Source organism: Mesoplodon densirostris, unplaced genomic scaffold (genome assembly GCF_025265405.1).
Source record: "Mesoplodon densirostris isolate mMesDen1 unplaced genomic scaffold, mMesDen1 primary haplotype scaffold_35, whole genome shotgun sequence".
In the NCBI taxonomy this organism is placed as follows: domain Eukaryota; kingdom Metazoa; phylum Chordata; class Mammalia; order Artiodactyla; family Ziphiidae; genus Mesoplodon; species Mesoplodon densirostris.
Genome location: NW_026778195.1, coordinates 8,489,159 through 8,500,039, shown reverse-complemented (window position 1 = coordinate 8,500,039; position 10,881 = coordinate 8,489,159). Strand labels below are relative to the sequence as shown.

Here is a 10,881-nt window from a genome sequence, read left to right as displayed (position 1 = left end):
TCCAAGTCCAAGACTTTCCAAATGAAGGAAGGATTTCACATGGCTGAGAAATCGCCTGGCCAGCAGTGCTTGCTTTTCCAAGTGTCTCCAATGTATTCCAAGCATAATGCATTACTTACTATACCCCACTCTTTTTTTTTGCTGTAAAAAGCTTTATGGTTTCCATTTGGTCCAAGGCTTGGGAGAGAGCTCCAGGGCAGTTAAAAAGCTGCCTAGTGGCTGCAGGGAGGGGCTTCAGGCAGAAACCCTGACGCCAGAGGGGATCCTCAAAGGTCGCTGGGCTCCAGAGGCACCTAGTCATGCTGGAGGGTGAGCCTTTCGAAGAGAGACCCACCCAGCCCAGCCTGGGGACCAGCCGGCCTGCGGAGGTTGGTCAGGTGGTCACCCATCTTCTTGATGAGTTTAATCTGCTCATCTAAGACAAGGCTCTCCAGGAAGTCACAGAGGCGGGGGTCTGCGTGGGCAGAACCCAGAGCACGCAGGTCCACAAGGGCCTGGTTCACGTTCTCCTCCACAAGCACGGCAGCTTCCATAGTATCCTGGGTTTTATCCCACTCATCTGGAGATGGCTTCTGCACATTCTAGAAGAAGGCGCGGCTGCCACGCTGGTTTTGTGTTTTCAAGAGATGCTTGGCTCCCTCGCACTTCTCCTTGGCCAATTCACAGAAAAAGTGGCCCATGCCCTCCAGGGCCACGTTGTCGCAGTCGAAATAGAAGCTCAGAGAGAGGGAGGTGTAGGAGGCCCTCAGCTGTGTGTCAGCCAGGGGGTTGACAGGGGCCTCCACCTCAGTGTGATAATTCTGACGAATCTGGAAACTCGTGGTTGATCGGTAGAAAGCAGTTAAGCTCAAAAAGTGGTGTTGGTTGGTCCCGGTGACCAAGGGGAGCTGAGTGGCTGATTCTGAAGGTTGTGACTGGAAAAAAGGTTGGAGGGTGACCAGAGGCTGGAGCAGGGGATGTCCATGTGGGTCTGTTCCACCCAAACACTACTGAAGCAAGAGACAGATCCAAAGCACTGCCTAGCACACTGCCTACACCCTAACCTCCTCTGCTGCAGTGAATGAATCTTATCAGTCCTTTTCTTAATTTTCTATTGCTGCATAACAAATGACTGCAAATTTCAAAGCTTAAGGCAGTACACACTGGTGAGCACACAGTTCTATGGGTCAGAAGTCTAGGTGGGTTCAACTACATCCTATGTATAAGATCACACAAGGCTGAAGCCAGGGTGTTGGCTGGGCTGGGCTGGGCTCTTATATGGAGGGTCTGGGAGATAATCTGCTTCCAAACTCATTCCCATTGTTGGCAGAATCTGGTTCCTTGAGGCTGTAGATCAGAGGTTCACTGTTTCCTTGCTGGCTGTCAGCAAGGGGTTGCTCTCTGCTTCTAAATGCTGCTTGCATTCCTTCTTTTTTTTTTCACTATATTTTTTTATTTTTTTTATTTTACAAATTTAATCAGTTATACATATACATATGTTCCCATATCCCCTCCCTTTTGCGTCTCCCTCCCACCCTCCCTATCCCACCCCTCCAGGCGGTCACAAAGAACCGAGCTGATCTCCCTGTGCTATGCGGCTGCTTCCCACTAGCTCTCTACCTTACATTTGGTAGTGTATATATGTCCATGCCGCTCTTTCACTTTGTCACAGCTTACCCTTCCCCCTCCCCATATCCTCAAGTCCATGCTCTAGTAGGTCTGTGTCTTTATTCCTGTCTTACCCCTATGTTCTTGATGACATTTTTTTCTTAAATTCCATATATATGTGTCAGCATACAGTATTTGTCTTTCTCTTTCTGACTTACTTCACTCTGTATGACAGACTCTAGGTCCATCCACCTCATTACAAATAGCTCAATTTCATTTCTTTTTATGGCTGAGTAATATTCCATTGTATATATGTGCCACATCTTCTTTATCCATTCATCCGATGATGGACACTTAGGTTGTTTCCATCTCCGGGCTATTGTAAATAGGGCTGCTATGAACATTTTGGTACATGTCTCTTTTTGAATTATGGTTTTCTCAGGGTATATGCCTAGTAGTGGGATTGCTGGGTCATATGGTAGTTCTATTTGTAGTTTTTTAAGGAACCTCCATACCGTTCTCCATAGTGGCTGTACCAATTCACATTCCCACCAGCAGTGCAAGAGTGTTCCCTTTTTTCCACACCCTCTCCAGCATTTATTGTTTCTAGATTTTTTGATGATGGCCATTCTGACTGGTGTGAGATGATATCTCATTGTAGTTTTGATTTGCATTTCTCTAATGAGTAAAGATGTTGAGCATCCTTTCATGTGTTTGTTGGCTGTCTGTATATCTTCTGTGGAGAAATGTCTATTTAGGTCTTCTGCCCATTTTTGGATTGGGTTGTTTGTTTTTTTGCTATTGAGCTGCATGAGCTGCTTATAAATTTTGGAGATTAATCCTTTGTCAGTTGCTTCATTTGCAAATATTTTCTCCCATTCTGAGGGTTGTCTTTTGGTCTTGTTTATGGTTTCCTTTGCTGTGGAAAAGCTTTGAAGTTTCATTAGGTCCCATGTGTTTATCTTTGTCTTTATTTCCATTTCTCTAGGAGATGGGTCAAAAAGGATCTTGCTGTGATTTATGTCATAGAGTGTTCTGCCTATGTTTTCCTCTAAGAGTTTGATAGTTTCTGGCCTTACATTTAGGTCTTTAATCCATTTTGAGCTAATTTTTGTGTATGGTGTTAGGGAGTGATCTAATCTCATACTTTTACATGTCCCTGTCCAGTTTTCCCAGCACCACTTATTGAAGAGACTGTCCTTTCTCCACTGTACATTCCTGCCTCCTTTATCAAAGATAAGGTGACCATATGTCCGTGGGTTTATCTCTGGGCTTTCTATCCTGTTCCATTGATCTATCTTTCTGTTTTTGTGCCAGTACCATACTGTCTTGATTACTGTAGCTTTGTAGTATAGTCTGAAGTCAGGGAGCCTGATTCCTCCAGCTCCATTTTTCGTTCTCAAGATTGCTTTGGCTATTCGGGGTCTTTTGTGTTTCCATACAAATTGTGAAATTTTTTGTTCTAGTTCTGTGAAAAATGCCATTGGTAGTTTGATAGGTATTGCATTGAATCTGTAGATTGCTTTGGGTAGTAGAGTCATTTTCACAATGTTGATTCTTCCAATCCAAGAACATGGTACATCTCTCCATCTATTTGTATCATCTTTAATTTCTTTCATCAGTGTCTTATAATTTTCTGCATACAGGTCTTTTGTCTCCTTAGGTAGGTTTATTCCTAGATATTTTTTTTCTTTTTGTTGCAATGGTAAATGGGAGTGTTTCCTTGATTTCACTTTCAGATTTTTCATCATTAGTATATAGGAATGCCAGAGATTTCTGTGCATTAATTTTGTATCCTGCAACTTTACCAAATTCATTGATTAGCTCTAGTAGTTTTCTGGTAGCATCTTTAGGATTCTCTATGTATAGTATCATGTCATCTGCAAACAGTGACAGCTTTACTTCTTCTTTTCCCATTTGGATTCCTTTTATTTCCTTTTCTTCTCTGATTGCTGTGGCTAAAACTTCCAAAACTATGTTAAATAAGAGTGGTGAGAGTGGGCAACCTTGTCTTGTTCCTGATCTTAGTGGAAATGGTTTCAGTTTTTCACCATTGAGGACGATGCTGGCTGTGGGTTTGTCATATATGGCCTTTATTATGTTGAGGAAAGTTCCCTCTATGCCTACTTTCTGCAGGGTTTTTATCATAAATGGGTGTTGAATTTTGTCAAAAGCTTTCTCTGCATCTATTGAGATGATCATATGGTTTTTCTCCTTCAACTTGTTAATATGGTGTATCACATTGATTGATTTGCGTATATTGAAGAATCCCTGCATTCCTGGAATAAACCCCACTTGATCATGGTGTATGATCCTTTTAATGTGCTGTTGGATTCTGTTTGCTAGTATTTTGTTGAGGATTTTTGCATCTATGTTCATCAGTGATATTGGCCTGTAGTTTTCTTTCTTTGTGACATCCTTGTCTGGTTTTGGTATCAAGGTGATGGTGGCCTCGTAGAATGAGTTTGGGAGTGTTCCTCCCTCTGCTATATTTTGGAAGAGTTTGAGAAGGATAGGTGTTAGCTCTTCTCTAAATGCTTGATAGAATTCGCCTGTGAAGCCATCTGGTCCTGGGCTTTTGTTTGTTGGAAGATTTTTAATCACAGTTTCAATTTCAGTGCTTGTGATTGGTCTATTCATATTTTCTATTTCTTCCTGAGTCAGTCTTGGCAGGTTGTGCATTTCTAAGAATTTGTCCATTTCTTCCAGGTTGTCCATTTTATTGGCATAGAGTTGCTTATAGTAATCTCTCATGATCTTTTGTATTTCTGCAGTGTCAGTTGTTACTTCTCCTTTTTCATTTCTAATTCTATTGATTTGAGTCTTCTCCCTTTTTTTCTTGATGAGTCTGGCTAATGGTTTATCAATTTTGTTTATCTTCTCAAAGAACCAGCTTTTAGTTTTATTGATCTTTGCTATCGTTTCCTTCATTTCTTTTTCATTTATTTCTGATCTGATTTTTATGATTTCTTTCCTTCTGCTAACTTTGGGATGTTTTTGTTCTTCTTTCTCTAATTGCTTTAGGTGCAAGGTTAGGTTGTTTATTCGAGATATTTCCTGTTTCTTAAGGTGTGATTGAATTGCCATAAACTTCCCTCTTAGAACTGCTTTTGCTGCATCCCATAGGTTTTGGGTCGTCGTGTCTCCATTGTCATTTGTTTCTAGGTATTTTTTAATTTCCTCTTTGATTTCTTCAGTGATCACTTCGTTATTAAGTAGTGTATTGTTTAGCCTCCATGTGTTTGTATGTTTTACAGCTTTTTTCCTGTAATTGATATCTAGTCTCATAGCATTGTGGTCGGAAAAGATACTTGATACAATTTCAATTTTCTTAAATTTACCAAGGCTTGATTTGTGACCCAAGATATGATCTATCCTGGAGAATGTTCCATGAGCACTTGAGAAAAATGTGTATTCTGTTGTTTTTGGATGGAATGTCCTATAAATATCAATTAAGTCCATCTTGTTTAATGTATCATTTAAAGCTTGTGTTTCCTTATTTATTTTCATTTTGGATGACCTGTCCATTGGTGAAAGTGGGGTGTTAAAGTCCCCTACTATGATTGTGTTACTGTCGATTTCTCCTTTTATGGCTGTTAATATTTCCCTTATGTATTGAGGTGCTCCTATGTTTGGTGCATAAATATTTACAATTGTTATATCTTCTTCTTGGATTGATCCCTTGATCATTATGTAGTGTCCTTCTTTGTCTCTTCTAGTAGTCTTTATTTTAAAGTCTATTTTGTCTGATATGAGAATTGCTACTCCAGCTTTCTTTTGGTTTCCATTTGCATGGAATATCTTTTTCCATCCCCTTACTTTCAGTCTGTATGTATCTCTAGGTCTGAAGTGGGTCTCTTGTAGACAGCATATATATGGGTCTTGTTTTTGTATCCATTCAGCCAGTCTGTGTCTTTTGGTGGGAGCATTTAGTCCATTTACATTTAAGGTAATTATTGATATGTATGTTCCTATTCCCATTTTCTTAATTGTTTTGGGTTCGTTATTGTAGGTCTTTTCCTTCTGTTGTGTTTCTTGCCTAGAGAAGTTCCTTTAGCATTTGTTGTAAAGCTGGTTTGGTGGTGCTGAACTCTCTCAGCTTTTGCTTGTCTGTAAAGGTTTTAATTTCTCCATCAAATCTGAATGAGATCCTTGCTGGGTAGAGTAATCTTGGTTGCAGGTTTTTCTCCTTCATCACTTTAAGTATGTCCTGCCACTCCCTTCTGGCTTGTACAGTTTCTACTGAGATATCAGCTGTTATCCTGATGGGGATTCCCTTGTGTGTTATTTGTTGTTTTTGCCTTGCTGCTTTTAATATGATTTCTTTGTGTTTAATTTTTGACAGTTTGATTAATATGTGTCTTGGTGTATTTCTCCTTGGATTTATTCTGTATGGGACTCTCTGTGCCTCCTGGACTTGATTAACTATTTCCTTTCCCATATTAGGGAAGTTTTCAACTATAATCTCTTCAAATATTTTCTCAGTCCCTTTCTTTTTCTCTTCTTCTTCTGGAACCCCTATAATTCGAATGTTGGTGCGTTTAATGTTGTCCCAGAGCTCTCTGAGACTGTCCTCTGTTCTTTTCATTCTTTTTTCTTTATTTTGCTGTGCAGCAGTTATTTCCACTATTTTATCTTCCACCTCACTTATCCGTTCTTCTGCCTCAGTTATTCTGCTATTGATCCCATCTAGAGTATTTTTTATTTCATTTATTGTGTTTTTAATCGATGCTTGATTCGTCTTTAGTTCTTCTAGGTCCTTGTTAACTGTTTCTTGCATTTTGTCTATTCTATTTCCAAGATTTTGGATCATCTTTACCATCATTATTCTGAATTCTTTTTCAGATAGACTGCCTATTACCTCTTCATTTGTTAGGTCTGGTGGGTTTTTATCTTGCTCCTTCTCCTGCTGTGTGTTTTTCTGTCTTCTCATTTTGCTTATGTTACTGTGTTTGGGGTCTCCTCTTTGCAGGCTGCAGGTTCGTAGTTCCCGTTGTTTTTGGTGTCTGTCCCCAGTGGCTAAGGTTGGTTTAGTGGGTTGTGTAGGCTTCTTGGTGGAGGGGACTACTGCCTGTGTTCTGGTGGATGAGGCTGGATCTTGTCTTTCTGGTGGGCAGGTCCACGTCTGGTGGTGTGTTTTGGGGTGTTTGCGGACTTTTTATGATTTGAGGCAGCCTCTCTGCTAATGGGTGGTGTTGTGTTCCTGTCTTGCTAGTTGTTTGGCATAGGGTGTCCAGCACTGTAGCTTGCTGGTCGTTGAGTGAAGCTGGGTGCTGGTGTTGAGATGGAGATCTCTGGAAGATTTTCGCCGTTTGATATTATGTGGAGCTGGGAGGTCTCTTGTGGACCAGTGTCCTGAAGTTCGCTCTCCCACCTCAGAGGCACAGCACTGACTCCTGGCTCCTCAATTTGGGATGATTTGTTGTCTATTCATGTATTCCACAGATGCAGGGTACATGAAGTTGATTGTGGAGCTTTAATCCGCTGCTTCTGAGGCTGCTGGGAGAGGTTTCCCTTTCTCTTCTTTGTTCTCACAGCTCCTGGGTCTCAGCTTTGGATTTCGCCCCGCCTCTGCGTGTAGGTCGCCGGAGGGCGTCTGTTCTTCGCTCAGACAGGACAGGGTTAAAGGAGCAGCCTCTTCGGGGACTCTGGCTCACTCAGGCCGGGCGGGAGGGAGGGGCACGGAGTGCGGGGCGTGCCTGCAGCGGCAGAGGTCGGCGTGATGTTGCACCAGCCTGGGGCGTGCCGTGCGTTCTCCCAGGGAAGCCGCCCCTGGATCCCGGGACCCCGGCAGTGGCAGGCTGCACAGGCTCCCGGAAGGGCGGTGTGGACAGTGTCCTGCGCTCGCAAACAGGCTTCTTTGCGGCGGCAGCAGCAGCCCCAGCGGCCCACGCCCGTCTCTGGGCTCCGCGCTTTCAGCCGCGACTCGCGCCCGTCTCTGGAGCTCCTTTACGCGGCGCTCTTAATCCCCTCTCCTCGCACACCAGGAAACCAAGAGGGAAGAAAAAGTCTCCTGCCTCTTCGGCAGCTCCAGAGTTTTCCCGGACTCCCTCCCGGCTAGCTGTGGCACATTAGCCCCCTTCAGGCTGAGTTCTCGCCGCCAGTCCCAGTCCTCTCCCTGCGCTCTGACCGAAGCCCGAGCCTCAGCTCCAGCGCCGCCCGCCCTGGCGGGGGAGCAGACAAGCCTCTCGGGCTGGTGAGTGCCGCTCGGCACCGCTCCTCTCTGCGGGAATCTCTCTGCTTTGCCCTACCCAGGTATGTGGGGAGTTTCTTGCCTTTTGGGAGGTCTGGGGTCTTCTGCCAGCGTTCAGTAGTTGTTCTGTAGGAGTTGTTGCACGTGTAGCTGTATTTCTGGTGTATCTGTGGGGAGGAAGGTGATCTCCGTGTCTTACTCTTCCGCCATCTTACCCGGAAGTCCTGATCCATGCCTTTTTCATCACAATGCCCCACGACCCCTGTAATCACAATGCTCCATGCCCTTGTCATCACAAAGCTCCATGACGCTTGTCATCAGAATGTTCCATGGACTTCTCATCACAATGTTCCATGCCCTTGTCATCACAATGCTCCAAGACCCCTGTAATCACAATGCTCCATGCCCTTGTCATCACGAAGCTCCATGACAAATGTCATCAGAATGTTCCATGGACTTCTCATCACAATGCTCCATGCCCTTGTCATCACAATGCTCCAAGACCCCTGTAATCACAATGCTCCATGCCCCTTTTCATCTCAATGCTCCATGAACCCTGTCATCACAATGCACCATGCGCATCATCATAATGCTTCAGTCTATTGTCATCACAATGAAATCAAAATGCTCCATGACCTCTGTCATCACAATGCTCCATACCCTCATGATCACAATGTTGCATAACACTTATCATCACAACACCGCATAACGCTCATCATCACAATTATCCATGGTCCTCTCATCACAATGCTCCATGACCTTTTTCATCACAATTCTCAATACACTTGTCATCACAATGCTCCCTGACACTTGTTGTCAGTATGCTCCATTAACCCTGTCATGACAAGGCTCCATGCCTTTTTCATCACAATGATCCATTCCCTTTCCATCACAATGCTCCAAGACCCCTGTAATCACAATGCTCCATGCCCTTGTCATCACAAAGCTCCATGATGCATGTCATCAGAATGTTCCATGGACTTCTCATCACAATGCTCCATGCCCTTGTCATCACAATGCTCCAAGACCCCTGTAATCACAATGCTCCATGCCCCTTTTCATCTCAATGCTCCATGAACCCTATCATCACAATGCACCGTGCCCATCATCATAGTGCTTCAGGCTATTGTCATCACAATGAAATCAAAATGCTCCATGACCTCTGTCATCACAATGATCCAAACCCTGGTGATCACAATGTTGCATAACACTTATCATCAAAACACCCCATGACACTCATCATCACAATTATCCATGGTCTTCTCATCACAATGCTCCATGACCTTTGTCATCACAATTCTCAATACACTTGTCATCACAATGCTCCCTGACACTTTTCGTCAATATGCTCCATGAACCCTGTCATGACAAGGCTCCATGCCTTTTTCATCACAATGCTCCATGCCCTTTTCATCGCAATGCTCCAAGACCCCTGTAATCACAATGCAACATGCCCTTGTCATCACAAAGCTCCATAACGCATGTCATCAGAATGTTCCATGGACTTCTCATCACAATGCTCCATGCCCTTGTCATCACAATGCTCCAAGACCCCTGTAATCACAATGCTCCATGCCCCTTTTCATCTCAATGCTCCATGAAACTTGTCATCACAATGCACCATGCCCATCATCATAATGCTTCAGGCTATTGTCATCACAATGAAATCAAAATGCTCCATGACCTCTGTCATCACAATGCTCCAAACCCTGGTTATCACAATGTTGCATAACACTTATCATCACAACACCCCATGATGCTCATCATCACATTTATCCATTGTCTTCTCATCACAATGCTCCATGACCTTTGTCCTCACAATGCTCAATACACTTGTCATCACAATGCTCCCTGACACTTGTCGTCAGTATGCTCCATGAACCCTGGCATGACAAGGCTCCATGCCTTTTTCATCACAGTGATCCATGCATTTTTCTTTCTTTTTTTTTTTTAGACGAGAATAGAAGGAGTTTTATTATAGAAAGTCACCCACAGTGAAATTCCTTTAACACAACTGAATGATGATTTCTGAAGAAGGGAAGCTTATGTAATCCCTTTTTTAAAAAAAAATGGCAGCAAAATATACATAACATAAAATTTAACCTTTTAATTACTTTTAACTGTATTCATTGGCATTAAGTACATTCATATTGTTGCACAACCATTACCACCAACCATCTCCAGACCTTCATCTCCCAAAACTGAAACTCTGAACTCATTAAACACCAACTCCCCATTCCTCCCTTCCCAGCCCCTGGACAACACCATTCTACTTTCTGTCTCTGTGAATTTGACTACCCTAGATTTCTTATATAAGTGGAATCATACAATATTTGTCCTCTTGTGACTGGCTTATTTCACTTAGCATGATGTCTTTGAGCATAATGTCATCTGTGTTTTAGCATATCAGAATTTATTTCCTTTTTAAAGCTGAGTGATATTGTACTGTATACAGCACATTTTGTTTATCCATTCATCTGCTGATGGACATTTGTGTTGTTTCCACTTTTGATTGTTGAGAAAAATTGAATCCCTCTTTAATAAGATAAGTAATGGACAGTTATAATATCCAGTTGCAACCTTCTGCTTCTTATTTGGTACACATCCAAATGAGTTTTCCTTTAGTCTCTAGTGGGCAAATTACAAAGTAGTAAGCAAGCACAATTCCTCTGAACAAAGAAACCAGTTATAAAAATTTTCCTGCTTCCATTTCCTTCCCTTGTTGAATGTTTGCAAATTATCTGTGGAGAATAAAATTAAATGGTCATGCTTTTGAGGTGCCAGACTATAGGAACACCAGTGACAGTTCCAAGTCCAAGACTTTCCAAATGAAGGAAGGATTTCACATGGCTGAGAAATCGCCTGGCCAGCAGTGCTTGCTTTTCCAAGTGTCTCCAATGTATTCCAAGCATAATGCATTACTTACTATACCCCACTCTTTTTTTTTTGCTGTAAAAAGCTTTATGGTTTCCATTTGGTCCAAGGCTTGGGAGAGAGCTCCAGGGCAGTTAAAAAGCTGCCTAGTGGCTGCAGGGAGGGGCTTCAGGCAGAAACCCTGACGCCAGAGGGGATCCTCAAAGGTCGCTGGGCTCCAGAGGCAC

General features: G+C 42.9%; 1 pseudogene; it reads right to left on the bottom strand.

Moving 5' to 3' along the window:
• Positions 1-293: 293 nt before the first annotated feature.
• Positions 294-1,300, bottom strand: LOC132482911 (ferritin light chain-like; annotated as a pseudogene).
• Between the last annotated feature and the right edge of the window lie 9,581 nt (positions 1,301-10,881).